We start from the raw sequence: 21444 nt of genomic DNA, 5'->3' as shown, positions 1-21444 counted from the left end.
TTCCTGCGGTTCCCGAATGAGTGGGTAAAAGCTTCCTATGAGAGGATGTGGCTGGCTCACGAGAGGCATTTTCTGTGTTTCAAAGCAGACGTCTGGAAATGTGGACTAACTGAATTCAAAGCAGGGTTGCTTGATCCAACCAAACCGTATCATCCCAAAGCCTTTTCCCGCCAATGAAGTCTGAGCTCAAAGGATTCCAGCCCGTGTTTCACAGTAAACCAGGGAGAGCTCAGTCAGAGATTCTGGGACCCTTCAGCCCTTTCCTGAAAGGCTAGAAGGTGCCCTTCCAGCTGCGAGACCCGGAGTCTCCGCTTTGGGATTTGAGGGTGGGGCCCTAAGCAGGCTCAGCTTGGACTGCAATACAGGGGGTGCAATGGTGGTGCAGGGCAGAGAGCGGGAGTTGAGAGCAAGGGGTGAATTTGGGCTTTCCCACTTCGTCTCTGTGGCCTCTGGCAAGTCCCTTTCCTGAGCATCCACTTTTTCATCTGCAGATCGGGAACGGTCCCGCCGGCTCTTGCCAACGCATGGCGGTGCCTGAGGAGGGCATGTCTGTGAAAGTGCCCTGAAAACAGAAAGGATTCACATCACATCTGGCGCCTTCTTACCTCTCCAGCCTTATCACCTACCACGCCTCCCCTGTGTTCTGTGTTCCAGCCAGGCAAACCATCTTTTGGGTTCTTCATAGGTAGCTTCCTCCTGCCCCTGGGCCTTTGCACATGCTGCTTCCATGACCTGAAGTGCTCCTCCCATCTTTGGTTTGATTTTAGTCCTATTCATCCTAGAACTCAGCCCATTGGCCCCCCCAGCCCCATCAGTTTCGGTTGGAATCCTCTGTTACAGGTGTACATCCACAGCATCACTGTCTTATAGACATAGGTCTCATCACCATTGTTTAGATTTATGTCATTCTTGTCACTAGACCGTAAGCTCCCTGAGGGCAGAGGGTGATGCAGTCTTGCTCATCTTTGTATCCCCAGATCCAGCCCAGATACCAGATAAATGTTAGGATTGCAGAGTGGTTTCAGGAGTGTAGGCAGCGGGGATTCTGGATTTAGTTGCCTGGGTTAGGATCGTCAGGATGAGGATCACAGAGTGTCTTCTCTGAACAAGCTCTGTGTTTGCACCTTTTCTTCCCCTCCCTTTAAGCCACGCTGTGCCCCATCGTGTGGTGTCACGTTGATGTCCATATATGTTGCATACATCAAATTATGGCAACTAATTATTAGTGGTAGGTGGAGGTGCCTCTGTGTGCATCAGGAGAGGCAGACAGCTCTGGTCCGGAGAACAGCTAGTTGGAACAGGAAGTGGGCTTCAGAACAAGGGGCACAAAATTAGCAGATTCTACTCTGTCTGGAGCACTGCTTGGGAGATTTGAATTATTAATAAAAATTCTAGGAAGCCCAGTAGCTTTTTAGGAAACTTTATGCAATTAAGGGAAGATAAATTCCAAGCATGCTTCCAAGCACTATTATTGTTTTTTTTTTTCATTTTGAATACTTTATATTGATATAATATTCATAGAGAAAGTATAATATTCATAGAGAAAGTATACAGATTATAGGCACCCAGTTCAAAACTTATTCACAGACGAAACACCCCCCTCATCACCAGCAGCCAGGTTAGAATTAGAGCATCACCAGAAACCTGGAAGTTCCTCTCACGCTCCCTTCTAGGCAGCCCCCCCCCGCCCCCCCCCACCACCAAGGGAACACTCTTCTGACTTCTAACGGCGTGGATCTGCCATTTTCTGGTATTCTACGCAAATGGAATATCCAGTAAGTACTTTCCTGAATCGAGCTTCTTTCACTCAACACTGTATTTGTGAGGTTCATCCATTCTGTTGTGTGTGACTGTAGATCATTCTCATTGCTATGTGACAACCCATCGTGTGAACAGACCACAGTGTATTTATGCATTCGACTGTGGATGGACATTTGGGTAGTTTCCAGCTTGGGGCTATTACAGATAGATAGTTTGGTTCATTGTAAAGAGGTATTAAAAAGTAAATCCAACTTTTTTTTTTATTTTAACTGTGCTCTTTTAGCATTTTTCTTTCCATTTTTACCCCCCAGGGAAGCAAGAATCTGATTGGGTCAAGAAAGAGCCTATCCTTTTCCTAAGAATTCACGGTTTGTTCTTCCTCCTCAGATCTGCAACTTCACCTGTAAGCTGAATTCTCAGTAACCTCCTGTGTTTATTCTCCCCTCCCCTCCTTTTCCTAACATTAAAAAAGTAAACACCCCCTTAAAGACATTGTAAGCGCATTGCCAAAAAAAGTGGAAACTCCTGAGAAGTTTAGATAAGAAAGCGACAACCTCGTGCCATCTAGAGATAACAGTGTAAATATGTTAGCGCCATTCTCCCCAGTGTTTTCTTCTACATCTATTTTGCATAGTTGAGATCATCTCTTTTCACTTAAGATTATACCGCAAGTATTTCCCCATGTCGTTTGTAACTGTGCCTCAACATTGTTTCTGCTGGCTACGTGATAATCCATCCCATGTGTATGCCAAAATTATTTGACTAATCTCCTAAACTGGGACGTCTAGGATGCTTGCACTTTCATTTTGGCAATCAGAAACAATGCTGCAGTGATTATCTTGGAGGCAGATGGCCGTTCTCATTGCAGGTAATTTCCTTAAGCTAGTTCCTAGAGATGGAATTTACTGGATGGAGAATATAAGCCCTTTAAAGAGGTGCTATTTAAATACTCCCACCAGCTTTAAGAACTGAGAGCAGGAAAGAACACATTTCACTACATCATCACACATTTTGAATATTGGTTTATATGGTGTATCTTCATATTGTGTGGTTTTAAGTATTTTAGAATTTCTCTTCCGATTTATTTTTTGACCTGTGAGTTATCTGGAATAGTTTTATTTATTTAAAAAATTAAAAAAATTTTAATACAATTTTTAAAGGTTACACGCCATTTACGGTTATTACAAAATATTGATTATATTCCCCGTGTTGTACAATGTATCCTTGTAGCCTTACACCCGGTAGTTTGTGTCTCCCACTCTCCCACGCCTATATTGCCCCTCTCCCCTCCCCACTGGTAAACACTAGTTTGTTCTCTATATCTGTGAGTCTGCTTCTTTTTGGTTATATTCACTAGTTTGTTATATTTTTTATATTCCACATATAAGTGATATCACACAGTGTTTGTCTTTCTCTGTCTCTTAGTTCACTTAGCATAATGCCCTCCAAGTCCATCCATGTTGCTGCAAATGGCAAAATTTTGTCCTGTTTTATGGCTGAGTAATATTCCATTGTATATATACCACATCCTCTTTATCCGTTCATCTGTTGAGGGGTACTTAGGTTGCTTCTATGTCTTGGCAGTTGTACATGATGCTGCTAGGAACATTGGGGTGCATGTATCTTTTCCTACTAGTGTGTTTGTATTTTGGGGATATATACCCAGGAGTGGAAATGCTGGGTCATATGGTAGTCTATTTTTAGTTTTTTGAGAAAGCTCCATACTGTTTTCTGGAAGTATGTTTTAAAATGTCCAAGTGTATAAGGATTTAAAAAACCTTTTAAGCTACGTTTTAATTTAGTTGTATTATAGTCAGAGAATATGGTGTGTATTTGACCTGTTCTTTGAAATGGGCCGAGAATTGCGCATAATTTCTGTAAATGTTAGGGTGACTAAACATCTAAATTCTTTGGGGGGGCTGAGGGGTTTCCTGGGATAAAAGACTTTCAGTCCTAAAATCAGGAAAGTCCTGAGCAAACTGAGCTGGGTTGGTTCCTTATGTACACCTGAGAATAATATGGATTCTCTCATTATTGGGTGCAGAGCTCTAAGCAGATACATTAGGTCAAGTTTATTTATTTTTTTAAAAAACAATTTTTAGTTAAAATTTTTATTTTGAAAACTGTAGACTCCCATGCAATGGTAAGGAATAGCACAGAGAAATTCATTGTATCCTTTACGGTTTCCCTTAATGGTAACATCTTGCAAAACTATAATATAATATCACCACGAGAAATCAATGTTGATACAATCCACCCATTTTTATTCAGGCTTCACCAGCTTTACTTGTACTCATTTGTGTGTGTATGTGTGTGTGTGTGTGTGTGTGTGTATTTAGTTCTCTACAATTTTATCACATGTGTAGGTTTGTGTATTCACCACCATGTCAAGATATGGCCATCACAACAAAGGTCCCTCCTTTTGCCCTTTTATCACCACAAGTATCTCTCTTGTTCCTCCTCCCGCCTCGCCCTTCTCTCCTACCCCTAACCTTTGGCAACCTCTAATCTGTTCTCCATTTCTAAAAGCTTGTCATTTCAAGAGTGTTATATAAATGGAATCGTACAGTACTTAACCTTCTGAAGTTGGCTTCTTTCACTCAGGTAATTCTCTGGAGAACTGCACATGTTGTTGTGTATATATCAATAGTTTATTCTTTCTTTTTTTTTTACTTTATTTATTTATTTATTTGGCTGCACTGGGACTTAGTTGCGGCACGCGGGCTCTTCGATGCTGCATTTGGGCTTCTCTATAGTTGTGGCATGTGGGCTCTAGAGCACGCGCGGGCTTAGTTGCCCCGCGGCATGTGGGATCTTAGTTCCCCGACCGGGGATCGAACCCACATCCCCTGCATTGGAAGGCAGATTCTTAACCACTGGACCGCTAGGGAAGTCCCAGTTTATTCTTTCTTATTGCTGAGTAGTATTTCATGTATGGCTTGACCAGTTTGTTTAGCTGTTAACCCAATGAAGGACATCTGGGTTGTTTCCAGTTTTTAACTACAGTATTATGAATAAAGCCGCTATGAACATTCATGTATAAGAGTTTGTGTGAACCTAAGTTTCTATTTCTCTGGCATAAATACCCAAGGGTACAATTACTGGGTTTAACAGTTGTTTAAAAAAATCTTTATTTTACCAAGTTTATCTGCTTGACTTATGGGTAATTGAGAAAGACTTTAAAGTTGATTTATCGATTTATGTATTTTGTATTTATGTATTTTGAAGCTATTTTATAAGAGGCAGACAAATTCAGAATCTGTAACTTTCTGTCTGTAAAATTAGAACCCCAGCTCCTGGGATAGTGGTTCAGGAACCCTACTGGGCTGCTAAGACCAGAAACTCCACAAGATGTAGCGGTCTGAGCCCTCTTTAACTCTGTGGCAATAATAGTGTGGTGTCATAGTTACGGAGAACATGTGTCATAGTTACGGAGAACATGAGAAGATAAGTCTGCAGTTGTGCATCCTTTTGATAGTAGGCATTTCATTACTTTGATGGTCATCCTGAAGGCAGGAAGTGAGCATACTATTTCTCCCACAGATGTCCCTGGAGGAGAGGAAGTGGAGGAGGACGGCTTCCCTTTAGCTGAGGTGCTGGCTGTATATGCTGGGACCTGGGAGCCTGGCTTGAGAAATCTGGTGTGTTTGTTTATTTGGCATAAACTGACAAGATAGTTCTCTTTCCTGTGGAGTTGACATAGGAGAAGAGATGCTACAAAAATATGAGAAGGCAAAGATGAGCCCTGCTAGGAAATCTCTCCCCCCTTGAAGTTCTTTTGCATTTGTGCCAGCTCCACCCTGGAGAACTTACTCCCCAGGCAGACAGAGGTCAACTCATCCATCCCCCTGCCTCTGGGTAGCCCTGCCCCAAGTGCCTCTGACAGTCGCAACTTCACACGTGAGCTTCTTCTCTGGTTGCATCTGTTCATCTTCCCAGCCCAGTTCTTCAGGCTCTTACACCCTGGCCCTCAGGGATCCCTCTTCGTTGAGCTCATGGTACTTACTGTTCTCTCAACACCAATTTAGCAAAGCTGCCTGGAATCACCCCCCAAGAGATCAGGGCACTCAGCCGGTGTCAGTTTCCTATCGCTGCTGTAATAAGTTGCCACCAACTTAATGGTTTAAGACAACAGAAGGTTGTTATCTTACAGTCTTGGTCAGAAGTCTGAAATGGGTCAAAGTCAAGGTATGGGCAGAGCTGTGTTCCTTGTGCAGGTTCCAGGGGAGATTGTGTCCCTCGCCTTTTCTGGCTTCTCCGGGCTGCCCTCACTCCTTGGCTCGTGGCCCCTCACAACTCCAACCTCTGCTTCTGCGACCACCTTCCCTGACCCTGACCCTCCTGCCTCTCATGTAAGGACCCTCGTGATTAGACTGGGCTTCCTGGGACAATCTAGGATAATCCCCCATCTCAATATCTTTAACTGAACCACATCTGCAAAGTCCCTTTTGCCCTGTAAGGTGACATTCACAGGTTTGGGGGACTAGGGGGAAGATGTCTTAGGGCAATCACCTGGTTGACTGTACCCATTCTTCTCTTCTCAAGCCCATGGCCCTCTTCAGGCCCTCACTGTGCCTCTTCTGTAAGAGTCCACTAGCCCCCTGACTGGTCTCCCGTGTCCATCCAGCCCCTCTACAATCCCTTTCCACTGCAGCCAGAGTGTTTGGCCCAGAGTGTACTGGATAAACACAGACCCTTAACCCTGACTCCGGGTCCTTGACGAGCTGTCTTACCACTTTTTCTTGTCTGATCTCTCACTAGTTTCCTTTACATGCATTAGCTACCAGCCTTTTACGGCATTTATTTATTCTAACATGCCCAGAGCTTTCCTGCTTCTATGCTTTTACTTCTTTCTTTGCATCTGAAATGCCCTTTGCCCTCATTTTCACCTGTCACAATCCTATTTGGCCTCATCATCAAAGGCCTTAAAATGTGGATGACCGTTGACCCAGAAATTCCATTTCCATGTATAGGAATTTCATACTATGGAAGTAATCTTGAGGGTTGTGCATAGATACAGTTTCAAAGATATTCATTGCAGCATTGTTTTTTATTTTACTTTATTTATTTTGCATTGTTTTTTTAAAAAAATTTTTTATTGAAGTATAGTTGATTTACAATGTTGTGTTAGTTTCAGGTGTACAGCAAAGTGATTCATATATATATATATATATATATATATATATATATATATGTATGTATATATTCTTTTTCAGATTCTTTTCCATTATTGGTTATTACAAGATATTGAATGCAGCATTGTTAACAAAAAGAAAAAAGTAGAACCAACCTAAATAAACATCCAACGATATGGAGCTGGTTAAATTGTGGAATAACAAGAAGTGAAATACGCAGTGAACAAAATCCAAACACCCTTAAGTATTAATGCGTTGAAAAACACGATATATTCAAAAGCAGATTACAAAACCCCTGTATAGGAAGATTTTATTTAAAAATTATATTACATATACATTGAAAAAGACAGGACAGCAGCATTCTAAACTGTTGATGGTGGTTATTTCTGGGTAGTGGGATTATGGGTGATTTTTATTTTCTTATTTTTATTTGTCCATACTTTTTCTCCCCTACCATGACCACATGTTACTTTTAGAATAATAAAAAAGCAATTAAAACTATTAAAACAATCATTCTACCCACCCTACCCAGGCCAAGTCAACCCTGTCCCTCCCTGAAGCCTTCCGCAGCCATCATCCTGGATGAATGTGAGGGCTCTGTCCCTTGACCCCCTCGCACTGTTCGAAGCTCTTAGCACGCCCCCTTTATTTGTATTTAAGAAGTTGCTACAGAGCAATGTCTGGGTGTGGGGCTTCATCTCCATGGTGTGAGGCTGCAGGGCTGCTCTGCTGTGGGGCGGTGCCCCCGCTAGAGAGGAGTGCGCTCAGGCATCCCGAGCTGGGGCTGGGGCTCAGGGATTTGAAGGGTCACTTTTGCCAAGGGTCCTGTGTCTGGAGGCGGGTGTCGTCTGGGAAGGCAGGCTGTTTTCAAAATTCCATTCCTGTTCTCATGGAACTGGTGGTCTGATTAGGGAGATAAGGCACATCACATGTTATAGGAAAACACGAACATTGCCGACAGGTATCATGTTGGTCCTTTTGCCAAGTGAGTAGTAAGAGGGCAGAGGAGGGAGAGGTAGCCACAGGTCAGGGCAGAGGAGGCGTGCTCTGGGCCGGTGACGCATCCATCAGGTCAGTGCAATTTTGCCCCAGACTTACGTAAATGTAACCCAAACACTCGGGTAGCTCAAGGCTGCTGTGGGCCACAGTCTATAGCTTTCATTTCAAATAGCACGCTTTTATTAAAAAAAAAATTTTTTTTTTTATAGATTGCGTGTGGCATGCAGGATCTTTGTTCCCTGACCAGGGATAGAACCCATGCCCCCTGCAGTGGAAGTGCAGAGTCTTAACCCCTGGACTGCCAGGGAAGTCCCTCAAATAGCATGCTTTTATATACAAAGAAGTTTACAGAATTCCAGGAAAACCAACAACCTCAGTGGAAAGAGTAACTCAGAAAAGGTACCCTGGGCGGTTTCAATTGCGTTTAATATATAAAATATCTACTGAAACCACTGGGCTTAAGCTGTCGACGGCTTGGCCTCTGACTTGGGAATTTCCTGAAGACAGTGGCTCTTGTGGTGACAGCAGGAGTCTAGGCGTGCTACGTGGAGTCCGGCATTGGAGAGCTGATACCCTGCAGCCCTGTGCCCTCTGCTCACAGCACCAGCACACCCACCGCTGCAGCTGGTGGTTTACACAGGCTCCCTTCTTAGCCGGTCAGGAATCCCAGCTCTATTTATCTATGTTCCCCTGTATTGAAGGAAAATAGTCTTAATATTCCAGTCAAGAGTGTTACACTCTGACAAAATAAAAATTCCAGTGTCATTTAGAAATATATGGAGAGCCATACCTGGAGAGTCATACCAGTTACGGCTGCAGAATGACACATGGGTGCACGACCCTGGTCTGATGTCACTGTCTGATGTCACTGTCCCCTAGCAGAGCAAACCCATGACTTTCCCTTTGCAATTTCCCCCTGAACCTCTGGTGAGTGCTTTTCTTAAACCTCTGTGTTGACAAATTGGAGAGCAGCTAACAACTTCCTCAGATTCTGAGCAATTCTTTCCTTGCGATATCAGCCCTGGATCTGCTTTTTAATATTTTATGCTAATGAAGCAACACAGGGAGTTCATCAGGCATTTCCGGAACACTTACTATGTGCCATGCTCAGACCAGCGTACTTGGGAAATTACAGAGATGGGTAAGGCGTGGTCTGTCTTCTAGGAGAGCAAAGAGTAGAGGAGATAAGATTTAAAGAGGAAAATACAAGGCAAGATGAGTTTCCCTAGAGACATCCAGGGTGGTTCAAAGATAGGAGAGTGGTTTCTAGACAGGGAAGTGGGGATGAGGGGAGCAGGAAAGGAGAAAAGCCTCCTGGAATAGTATACGTGTAGTAGAAAAAACATGAACTTTGCATCAGACAGACGTGGGTTCAGAGCCGGCTGTCTTTTCGTAACACGGTGATCTTTTGCAAGTTACTTAGACTGTCTGAGCCTCAGCATCCTTATCTCTGGGGTGAATGGTTGTTAGGAGGTGTAGTGGGTTGAATGGTGCCCCTCCCCAAAAGATATGTCCACATTCTCACCCCCGGGACCTGTGAATGTGATCTTATTTGGAAAAAGGGTCTTTGCAGATATACTTAAGGATATCAAGATGAGAGCACCTTAGATTACATAGATGGGCTCTCATGACAAGTGTCTTTTTAAGAAATACAGAGGGGAGACACAGAGGGAGAAGGGGAGACAGTGTGAATACGGAGGCAGAGATTGGAGCGATGCAGCCACGGCCAAGGGAATCTGGAGCCCACAGAAGCTGGAAGAGGCAGGAAGCTCTCTCTCTCTCTCTTAGAGCCATTGGAGTAGCTTGGCCCTGTCGCCATCTTGATTTCGGACTGCTACAGAGCTTTGAGAGAATACATTTCTGATGTATTAAGCCACCCAGTTGGTGATAGTTTGTTACGGCATCCCCAGGAAACTCTACAGGAGGATTGAGTGTAAGAATGCATGTGAAGCATGTAGCAGAGTGCCTGGCACCAAAGGCCAAGGGAAGGACAATTAGCAGAGAGAAGGAATGGGCGGAGCGGGAGTGCCTTTTGGACGGTGAAACTGCGTGAGTGAGCACAGGAGGTGTCTGGGGAGCGAGGCCAGTGGGCGATGAGTGGCGTGCATGGTGGGGTCGGGTGCCGGTGCCCATGGGGGCCCAGGAGGAAGTTAAGACTGGTCATGAGGCCGGAGAAGGAGGAAGGTCCACAGAAAGAGAGGTGGTGGGGTCTCCGGAGGCCATTGGCTGCCAGACCCAGAGGTCATGCCAACAGGCCCTGGAAGTTGCTGGGCTGCTGAACTTTAAAGAAGTCCTGTGGGAGGACTTCCCTGGCGGTCCAGTGGTTAAGACTTCGCCTTCCAATGCAGGGGGTGTGGGTTTGATCCTTGGTCGGGGAGCTAAGATCCCACGTGCCTTGTGGCCAAAAAACCAAAATATAAAAACGGAAGCAGTATTTCAAGTAGCTCAAACGAATTCAATAAAGACTTTAAAGATGGTCCACGTCAAAAAAATCCTAAAAAATAAATAAATAAAAGAAGTCATGTGGGCTTGGGAAGGGGGAAGCAGAGAGAGGGGTGCACTAAAGATTTGAGATCAGCGTTTTCTGAGCCCTCCATAACCCCCCTGGATTCTCGTGTCACCCTGACTGTAAAGAAGGTTAGATTTAATTTGATTTAAAGAAATTAAAAGGATTTGACATGTCTTTTGCAAATGCAAGTTTGTGGGCTAAGATTCACATTCTCCACAACGGATTTGAAGATGAATGTTTAAAACTTTTGTAGTGTTTTTGGAAGGCTACCCAAGAAACTGGAGACGGTATCGCCTCTGAGAAGGGAACTAGGAGGCTGGTAGGATGACCAACTGTCCCAGTTTGCTGAGAACTGTCCCAGTTTTAGTAATGAAAATCCCATGTCCCCAAAAGTCCCTCAGTTCAGGGCAGACTGGGACACTTGGTCACCCACTAGGGAGGAGGGGAGATTTGATTTTTCACTGTTTCCTCTCAAACATTTTGTGTTTGTACTTTTACTTTGTACCCATGATACCTAACACTCCTCGCCCCCAGAGCATCAAACAATCCCCCAAACCCCTGTAACATAAAAAAACCCACCATAAGTAAAAATTAAAGGTAAATGAAGAACTGAGAAAAACATTCACATATTAACGTGAGGAAACAAAAATATTATTCCTAATCTCTAAGGAGCTTTTACAAATCAATAGGTAAATATAAACATCTCCATTGAAAATGAGCTAAAGACACTAGCCAGGGGATTTCCTTGGTGGTGCATTGGTTAAGAATTCATCTGACAATGCAGGGGACACAGGTTCGAGCCCTGGTCCGGGAAGATCCCACATGCCACGGAGCAGCTAAGCCTGTGCTCTAGAGCCCTCGAGCCACAACTACTGAGCCTGTGTACCACAACTACTGAAGCCCACACGCCTAGAGCCTGTGCTCCACGACAAGAGAAGCCACCGCAATGAGAAGCCTGTGCTCTGCAACGAAGAGTAGCCCCCGCTCGTGGTAACTAGAGAAAGCCCGCGGGCAGCAACGAAGACCCAACGCAGCCAAATAAATAAATAAACTAGCCAGAAATTCACAAAAGAAGAAATACAAATGGACAATATTAGAAAACATCCCCCCAATATTTAAAGGGATGAATATTAAAAAATAATCTCATACCAGTTTTTGCCAGTTAAATTACTAAATAATAAAAAAATAACTGTCTTAGTCAGCTCAGGCTGCTGTAACAAAATACCATAGAGTGGATGGCTTAAACAACAGACACTTATTTCTCACAGTTCTGGAGGCTGGAAGTCCAAGAACAAGGTGCTTGCAGATTTGGTTCTTGGTGAGGGCCCTGGCTTGCATACGGCTGTGTTCTCCCTGTGTCCTCATACGGTAGAGAGAGAAAACGCTAGTGTCACTTCTGTTCTTATAAGGGCACTAATCCCTCCATGAGGGCCCCACACTTACAACCTCATCTAGCCCTAAATACCTCCAAAAGGCCTCATCTCCTTATGCCATCACGTTGGGGGTTAAGACTTCAAAATATGAATTTTGGGGGACATAAACATTCAGTCCATAGCTAATAAAATGCCATGGAAGGGTAAATGGATATAGTTCTTGGCAGGATGTATATAAGTCTTAACAATTTTTGTGACTTTTAACCCAGTGATTTTTTTTCACATCTAGGAGTTTGTTTTAAGGCAATAGGCCGTGTATGTGAAGATGGGTGTGCAAGGATGCTGGTCCCTCTGCTATTTGTGAGAACAAAGCCAACACGCCAAGGTCACTGGCCTCAGGGCTTTATCTTGTAAGTGAAAATTTCAACTGTCCAGAAAACTAGAGAGGATAATATAAAGATGTCCATGTTCCAGCCATCTGTTTATAAAAATTTATTTTTTTATTGAAGTGTAGTTGCATTACAATGTTGTGTTAATTACTGCTGTATAGCAAAGTGACTCAGTTATACATATATATATTCTTTTTCATATTCTTTTCCATTATGGTTTATCACAGGATATTGAATATAGTTCCCTGTGCTATACAGTAGGACCTTGTTGTTTATCCATCCTATATACCCGTTTGCGTCTGCTAATCCCAAACTCCCTATGCAACCCTCTCCCACCCCCCTCCCCCTTGGCAACCACCAGTCTTTTCTCTATGTCCCTGATTCTGTTTCAGTTTCATAGATAGGTTCATTTGTGTCATATTTTAGATTCTACATATAAGTGATATCATACGGCATTTGTCTCTTTCTGACTTACTTCACTTAGTATGATAATCTCTGTTTGCACCCATGTTGCTGCAAATGGCATTATTTCATTCTTTTTTATGGCTGAGTAGTATTCCATTGTATATATGTACCACATCTTTATTCATTCATCTGTTGATGGACATTTAGGTTGTTTCCATGTTTTGGCATGTTCCAGCCTTCTTAATGTGTTTCCATATTTGTCTCATATTTTTGGAATTATTAAGTAAATAAAACATATACAGAGAGATATAGCCCCTCATGTACCACTCTCTGGATCCCGTCTTCTCTCTTCCTCCCTAAAGGTGACCACTACCCTGAATTTAGTGGTTATCCACCGTACATGTTGACTTTTCCTGCAATTAAACATATTTATAAACAGTAATATACTATTTTATTTTACATGGTCTTTATTTAGCTTTACATAAATACTATTGTGCTGTAGAGAGTCTCTGACACTTGCTTTTATTTTCTGCTCAACATTATTTTGGGGATTTATCCATGTTGGTAGATGTAGCCTTGATTATTTTTGACTGCTGTTTGGTATTTCATAGGATGAATGTATCAACCATTTATTTATTTATACTGTTGAAGTATATTTAGTTGTTTACATGCTTGTGAACTACATTCACTGCTGCAGTGAACATTCTGTGCAAGTTGCTTTGTGCACGTAGGTGAAAGTTTCGCCAAGTGATATGCCCAGGAGTGCATGTACTGGGCCATGGGAAGAGCATCTTTAAATCTCTTAGCTATTTCCAGATTTTCCTCCAAAGTGATATACCACTTGTCCTAACAACAGCAAATAGTTCCAATAGCCCCACATCCTGGCCAATGTGATGGGAAGATAGCTATGTGGTTTTATTTTGGATTTCCCTAGTGACCAGTGGGGTTGAATGATTTTTCATATGTTTACTAGCCAAATGGTTTTTTTTCTTTTCTGTGAGTTGCCTTTCTATGTCACTTATCTATTGTTACTGGGTAGTTTGTCCATACCTTAATTTTTTTTAAAAAAATTAAGATATAATTTAAAAAAATAAAAAGAAAGGAAATTCCTTGTCCGTCCAGTGGTTAGGACTCAGCACTCTTACTGCCGTGGCCTGGGTTCAATCCCTGGTGGACAAACTAAGATCCCACAAGCTGCATGGCACAGCCCCCCCCCCCCAAAAAAAAAAAAAAAAAAAGGTATAACAGACATGTAACATTATATTGGTTTCAGGTATACATATAATGATTTGATATTTGTAAATATTGTGAAATGATCACCTCAATTAGTCTAAGTAACACGTTAACATCTATCACCACACATAGTTACAGTAACAACTTTTTTTCTTGTGATGAGAACTTTTAAGATCCACTCTCTCAGCAGCTTTCCAATACTGAATACCATATTATTAACTGTAATCGCCATGCTGTATAATACATCCCATGACTTACCTATTTTATAACTGGAAGTTTGTATTTTTGACCCCCTTCACCCATTTTGCCCACCCCTTAGCCCCTGCCTCTGACAACCACCAATCTGTTCTCTGTTTCTATGACCTTGGTTTCTTGTTTTGTTATTGTTCGTTTTTTAAGATTTCACGTATAAGTGAGATCATTCACGTATAAGTGAGATCATTCACGTATAAGTGAGTTTTTGTTTTAGATTTCACGTATAAGTGAGATCATTCACGTATAAGTGAGTTTTTGTTTTAGATTTCACATATAAGTGAGATCATGTATTTGTATTTCTCTGGCTTATTTCACTTAGCATAATGCCCTCAAGTTTCATCCACATTGTTGCAAATGGCAAGATTTCCATCTCTTTACGGCTGAATAATAATATTCCATTGTATATATACCACATTTTCTATATCCATTCCTCTATCAATGGATATATCAGTTGTTTCCCTATCTTGGCTACTGTGAATGATGCTGTAATGTACATGAGGGTGCAGACATTTCTTTGAAATAGTGATTTAATTTCTTTCAGATATATACAGGGAAGTGGGATTACTAGATCATATGGTAGTTCTATTTAAATTTTTTTGAGGAATCTCCATATTGTTTTCCATAGTGGCTCTCCCAGTTTATATTCCCACCAACAGTGCACAACTGTTCTCATTTCTCCACATCCTCACCAACATTTATTATTTTTTACCTTTTTGATAATAAAAACTTATCTTTTTGATAATAGCCATTGTCCATTTTTATTGATGATTTAAAATTTGAAACTGTCTGAACTATTCTTAATCTTTTGCTTTCCACAAGGATTTTTTATCAGCTTGTCTAATTTCATGAAAAACCCTGTTACATTTTGATTGGAATTGCATTTAATTTATACACTAATTTGGAGATAATTGGTATCTTTACAATCCTGTGATTCCAGTAAGTATGAACACAGTGTATCTCCCTGTTGGGTCTTCTGTTATGTCTTGCAATAAAATTTATGATTTTCTGCATAATGGTTGTGTGCAGATTTTATTGTATGTATTCTTAAGAATTATTTATTTATTCTTAAGAATAATTTATTTTTATTATATTCTTATTGTATTTATTTTTTGTTGTTTTACTAATAGGGTCACTTTGTTGTTTTACTAATAGTGTCACTTTAAATATTACATTTTGTAATTATATAGGAACATAATAGATTTTAAAGGTTAATCTTATTTTAGCAAACTGCTGAACTCTAATAAAATTCTCTTATGTAGAATTCTCTGGAATTTTTTCTACGTAGACAGTCATATCTCTAAATAATAACTATCTTGCACTTTTTTCTTTTCTTTTGCTGCACCACACGGAATGCAGGATCTTAGTTCCCTGACCAGGGATCAAACCTGTGCCCTTTGCATTGGAAACACAGAGTCTTAACCACTGGACCACCAGGGAAATCCCTCTTGCTGTTTCTTTTTGAAGCCATATACCTTATATTTCCTTTTCTTTTCTTTTCTTTTTTTTTTCTGTACTGACCTGGACATCTGATCCGATGTTGACTAGCAGTGATGATGTTGGGCATTTTTGTCTTGTTCTGATTTTTAAAGGGAAAGTGGCTTATATTTTTGCCATAACTGTGAGGTTTGCGCTATTAGGTCAAGGACACGCCCTTCTTTCTGTGGGTTGCAGAGATGTTTCTGTGTGCTTGTTTTCCATAAGTGGACGTTGTTGATTTTTACCCAAAGCTTTTTCCACCTTGCCTTATAATGCAATAATTGTTTTCTTTATACATTTCGAGCTGATATTATGAAGTGCACATAATTATAGCTTCCTGGTACATTTCTCTTTTTATCTTCTTTGTATCCCCTTTGTCTGTAATAATGACTTTTTTTCTTACGGTCTGTTTTGTCTGATAGTACAATCAGCTGTCTCTTGGTTATCATTTGACTTTTCTGTTTTTTTTTCCTTGAAGTACTGTGTCTTTATGTTTTAGGCCTAGCTCTTAAACATTGCTAGATGTGTGTCATCCAACCTGATAATCTGTTTCTTTTTACTGTTGACTATCATTGTTTGCATTTTTGCTATCTTATTTTACACTATTTGTCACGCTGTTTCTTTGTTTTCTCCTGGGTGAGTCTAGATTTCTTTGCTTCCAGCTCCCCACCCTCCACCCCTCAATGGTTTGGAAAACATACATTCAATTCTATTCTTTTAGCATCCTCTCTTAAAATTTGACTGTGCATTCTAGCCACCACAAAGTCTACAGTTACCACCTCTTTCTTTCTTCTGAGCAATACAAGGACCTTACTACACTTCCACTCTCATCACCCCCTCCCCCTGCCATCCTAGGTGCTATTGCTGTCTGGTATTTTGGTTCCATCTTATTTTTTAACTCTCCAGTTTATCCTTATTATTGTTATTGTTTTGTGTAAATCACTGCCTGCTCCTCTATACCCCCATATTTACCAATTTCTTTCTTTATCTTTTCCTCTGGCATTTTCTTTGTGGGTTTAATTTTCTTCTTCCTGAAGTATCTTCTTGAGTAGTTCTTTCAGAAAGGACTGTTAATAATAAACACACTGCTTGTTCTCTGAAAAAATGTTTCTACTTTCCCCAATCTCTGAATGATAATTTAACTACCTAGTTAACCCCCTCACACATCCCCCTGACCTTAACCTTCATGTGCTTCTTCTAGACTGCCAGGGTCTGAACCTCTGTGCTCAAGGCCCAGAGTATTGAGGAGTTAATGAGCCCAGGAGCAGCCCTCAACAGTTAAGGACCAGTGTAGGGTATTTTAGATATACCTCTGCTTTCTTGACCCAGGAGTGGGATAATTCTGTGGCATGTGTCTTAACCTTTCTCCTAGACTTTCCTCATGGATGAAGCTCAGCTGACCATGTGGTAGCTGGCTTAATAAACACCTTTTATTGGCTGTTCTCCCTTCCCCATATCATATCTCCACTTGCCTGCCAGTGTTTCCTGCTTTCCCAAATAAATTATTTGCACAAAAATTCTCAGGGCCTGCTTTGGGGTTGGGGGAGGGGGTGGCATTCAAGCTAATGTAGCGTGGATGGGAATCTACATTGAAGGACATATTCTCGGTACTTCTTTTTGGATCTTCTCCTTCTATCGTTTTTCATCTCCTTATAATTTCCTAAACTCCATCTTCCAGCAAATTTTTCTTCCAAGATGTCTGGTGTTTGTACTGGAATTTTAAAAATTAATTTACTATATATTTTCACTTCTATAAGTTCTTTTTAAAAATTTTTTTTATTGGATTATAGTTGTCTAAAAGTTCTTTTTCAAGTCTTCCTCTTCTTTTCTAGCGATGTCTTATTCTTTTGTTTTCAATTCCTGCTCTTTAGTCTATGATTTCTTTCTTTCTTTTCTTTCTTTCTTTCTCTCTATTCTTTCTGTGTTGGGTCTTCGTTGCTGTGCACGGGCATTCTCTAGTTGCAACGAGTGGGGGCTACCCTTTGTTGTGGTGTGCAGGCTTCTCCTTGCCTTGGCTTCTTTTGTTGTGGAGCGTGGACTCTAGAGCGCAGGCTCGGTAGTTGTGGCACATGGGCTGAGTTCCTCCTTGGCATGTGGGATCTTCCTGGACTAGGGCTTGAACCCCCGTCCCCTGCATTGGCAGGCGGTTTCTTAACCACTGTGCCACTAGGGAAGTCCCTAAACACCTGTTTTTAATTTTCCTGAGTATATACCTAGGAATGGAATTGCTGGGTAATATGGTATTATATGTTTAACTTATTGAAGAACCACCAGACTATTTTCCACAAGAACTGCACCATTTCACATTCTCACCAACAATGTACGAGGTGAGGGATTCAAGTTTTCCACAATCTCTCCAGCACTTTTCACTTCTTACTATATCCATCCTAATGAAGTGTGAAGTGGTATCTCGTGGTGTTGATTCACATGTCCCTGATAACTAATGATGCTGAGCATCTTTTCATGTATTTTTTGGCCCTTGTGTATATCTTCTTTGGAGAAATGTCAATTCAAGTCTTTTGTCCATTCTATTTGGGTCATTTGTCTTTTTCTTTTAAATTTATTTATTTTATTTATTTATTTTTGGCTGCATTGGTTCTCTGTTGCTGTGCGTGGGCTTTCTCTAGCTGCGGCGAGCAGGGGCTACTCTTCATCGCAGTGCGCGGGCTTCTCACTGCGGTGGCTTCTCTTGTTGCAGAGCACGGGCTCTAGGCGCGCGGGCTTCAGTAGTTGTGGCTCACGGGCTCTAGAGCGTAGGCTCAGTAGTTGTGGTGCACAGGCTTAGTTGCTCCACGACATGTGGGATCTTCCCAGACCAGGGCTTGAACCCATGTCTCCTGCATTGGCAGGCAGATTCTTAACCACTGCGCCATCGGGGAAGCCCTAGCTGTGCTTTCAAAGAACATTTGTTGGGACTTCCTGGTGGTCCAGTGTCTAAGACTCCATGCTCCCAGTGCAGGGGGCCCGGGTTTGATCCCTGGTCAGGGAACTAGATCCCGCATGCTGCAACTAAGAGGCACATGCTGCAACTAAAAGAGCCCATGTGCTGCAACTAAAGATCCTGGGTGCCACAACTAAGACCCAGTGCAGCCAAATAAATAAATATTAAAAAAAGGAAAAGAACATTTGTTATATTTAACACAGCATTTCGAGATGTTTTGTAGTGGGTGGATTTTCAGGTTATCTAGTAAAAAGAAAAGTTGGAAATGGAAATCCTTAAGTGGCCTTTCTGCTATATCATGCTAATTCTGCCTCTTCTGCCACTTCTTTCTTGGGAACATCTTCCTCTCCTGGGGCAGTAAAGGGAGTGGTGGGGTGTGAGGGGTGTGCATGGGGTGGGGGAGGTTGGGGACAAAAGGTTTCCCAGACTCTTAGGGCAGGTGCCATGACATGAGAAGCAGCAGTGTGGGCTTCCTCACTGAGATGTGTCTTAGGCTGCCTGTCACAGAGCCTGGGGTCCCGGCATGAGAGTCCCCATCCTCCTCTGTTTTATTGGCTACCTCTTTTAGCAAGAATTAGTTTAGCAGTTGATTGAGACTTAGGCTCCAGGGAATTAGAGGTTGGGAAGAAAGATTGGTGTGTGTGTTGTGTATGTTTGTGGTGTATGTGTATGTGATGTGTGGTGTGTGTATGGTGTATGTGTGGTTCATGTGGTGGTGGTGTGTATGTGTGTGTGTTGTATGTGGTGTGTATGTGGTATGTGTATGTGATGTGTGGTGTGTGTATGGTGTGTGTGTGGTGTTTGTGGTGGTGTATGTGTGTGTGTATGGTGTGTATGTGGTGTGTGTGGTGTGTATGTGGTGTGTGTGGTGTTTGTGGCAGTGTATGTGTGTGTGTTGTGTATATGGTGTATGGTGTGTGGTGTGTATGTGTGTGTTGTGTATATGATGTGTGTTGTGTGTTGTGTGTGTTGTGTATATGGTGTGTGGTGTGTGTGTGTGGTGCATGTGGTGTGTGTGTGTGTGGTGCATGTGGTGTGTGTGTATATGATGTGTGTTGTGTGTATGGTGTGTGGTGTGTATGTGTTGTGTGTGTGTGTGTGTGTGTATGTGTGTGTGTGTAAGGTCAGGGAGGAGTGAGGGCAGCAGAGGTGGTTGGAAGTGTCTTCGGGAAGAGTTCTAGCATCTGACGGTCCAGCCATCATTTCAGAAAGGCCTGGAGTAGTGACCAGGCCCCTCATCTTTAACTTGTCCATTCTCTGGCCAGGACCCACACTGACAGTCCCCATCGGGGCTGGAACCGGATCACTCAAACCTGGCGGGGCAGGATGCATCAGCCCTCTCCTTCCTCTAAACACGGCTGCTAAATTGGCTCAGGCTGAGGTGTTTTTCCAAACTTCCCTGGAGTCTGGCCCTGGAAACCGGATCCAAAAGTTCAGTTGCTCCAGTCTGGATTCTTCCCTGGCCTGCACTGGCCTGCCCCGGACAGCCAGCCTTCCTGGTCCTGCCGTCTGTGGGGCACTGTCTGAGGGGGGACCCGCGCCTGTGTAGGGGCGCCAGGAGGGCCAGGCAGCTCCTTAGGGCAGCTGCTAGGAAGCCTCCCACCAAAGCGTTCAAAGCCTTATCGCCTTGGAGGTGTTTCTAACACCATTTCCGTTCATTGTTTCCTCTCGGTCATTAGGAGGAGGCCTGTCCCCTGTGGTGGCAGCTCACAGCTATTGTGGTGGGAAAGCGGGGGCTGACGGACGTCACAGCTTGGGCTTTATCTCCCCTCGGCCCAGGGTGTCCACAGCACGGGGGTCACTCACCAGCAAGACAGTCCCAAGCCACAGAAGGTCCTGGAGAGCATGGCCTAGGTCTGGTGGCACCACTGCGGAGGCTGAGTTTCCCGAAGGACCTTGGGGTCACCCGCAGTCCCCATTTGCAGGGGAAGGTATGGTCTTTGGGGAAGAGGGCTGGCTCATAGTGGGAGGAAGATGCAGGACTGATCCTCACCGCTGGGGAGCTGGGGCTCTCCATCCCTGGACTAGCTTGGAGGGTGATTCACAGCCAGGGACTCTCTAACGCTACCTCCTCCTCTTGCCTCTGGAGGTCCTGTGGCTGCTTACGCTACTGCCTGGGCTTTACTGCTCCTAATACTTGACCAGATGGGACAGGAACGAGCCCTGCCCTCACCTCTGGGTACCTTCTGGAAGCAGCCTGATGTACCTGTGTGTTGGGCACCTGCTCCAAGACCAAGCCTTGGCCATATCAGACATTAGAGTGTTCCTTCCACAGATACATCATGGATGGGGTTTTCCTCTCCCTTGTTTGGCTGGATGCGGCAGTGGGTGGTAAAGGAGCTCCCCACCCCCAGGGAATCTCAGGTGACAGACTCTGCACTTAATTTTGCAGCCTTTCCAGAGGAGGGAGCTGTGGCTGGGGCCCTAAGGCACTCGGAGTATGCTGTGCCAGCCAGGGTCAGTTGTCCTTTTCTGGGGCGGCCACACCACAGGGAACCTTGCCCACCACCCAGGGTTGCTGGACTCCTGTCTATTTATCAGATCAACTCAGCAAATGTTGCCTGAACACCTCCTGGGTGCTGGGCACTGCGCTAGGTGCTGGGATGGGGATGAGAGAGGAGTTGGTGTACATTGTGGGTGATTGCCCAGAAAGCCTGGTTCCTGAGTGTTCTCAAAGCCTGGTGCCCATGGTAGGAGCAGAAGCAAGACAGTTCCTACTCCCCAGTTTGCTGCCAAGCGTGAAAGGATGAAGAGGAGGAGGGAATGAGGTGCCCCCGGCTCTGAGCGGCCGCGGGAGCTCAGGGGATGACACCTGGGAGCGGGTGGAGGCCAAGGCAGGGCTTTCCTCTCTGTGTGCATCAGGGACCACTGTTCGGGGGAGGATGCCCGGGGTCCTGGATCACACTGATTGTTACTCTTGGGCCTGGCCACAGTGGTCCCTGTTTAAGGGGCAAATGAGAGTGATTCT

At 43.4% G+C, this 21444-nt stretch overlaps 1 protein-coding gene across 4 annotated transcripts in view; it reads left to right on the top strand.

The window, feature by feature from the left end:
* The first annotated feature begins 2126 nt into the window (after positions 1–2126).
* The window catches only part of VWF (von Willebrand factor), a 155074-nt gene continuing 135756 nt past the window's right edge, over positions 2127–21444 (top strand). For 3 of the 4 annotated variants that reach the window (XR_003791012.1, XM_029204363.1, XM_029204366.1), the window contains exon 1: positions 20168–20407. The gene's annotated coding sequence lies outside the window, so the exon portion shown is untranslated. Of the gene's footprint in view, positions 2165–12066; positions 12188–20167; positions 20408–21444 lie in introns of those variants that run through there. The other variant, XM_029204364.1, reaches the window with a different exon arrangement.

Source organism: Monodon monoceros, unplaced genomic scaffold, assembly GCF_005190385.1.
Source record: "Monodon monoceros isolate NGI ecotype Baffin Bay Population unplaced genomic scaffold, NGI_Narwhal_1 Super_Scaffold_6, whole genome shotgun sequence".
Lineage (NCBI taxonomy): Eukaryota > Metazoa > Chordata > Mammalia > Artiodactyla > Monodontidae > Monodon > Monodon monoceros.
Note: the sequence above shows the minus strand (reverse complement) of the source record. Positions and strands in the feature narration are given on the sequence as shown.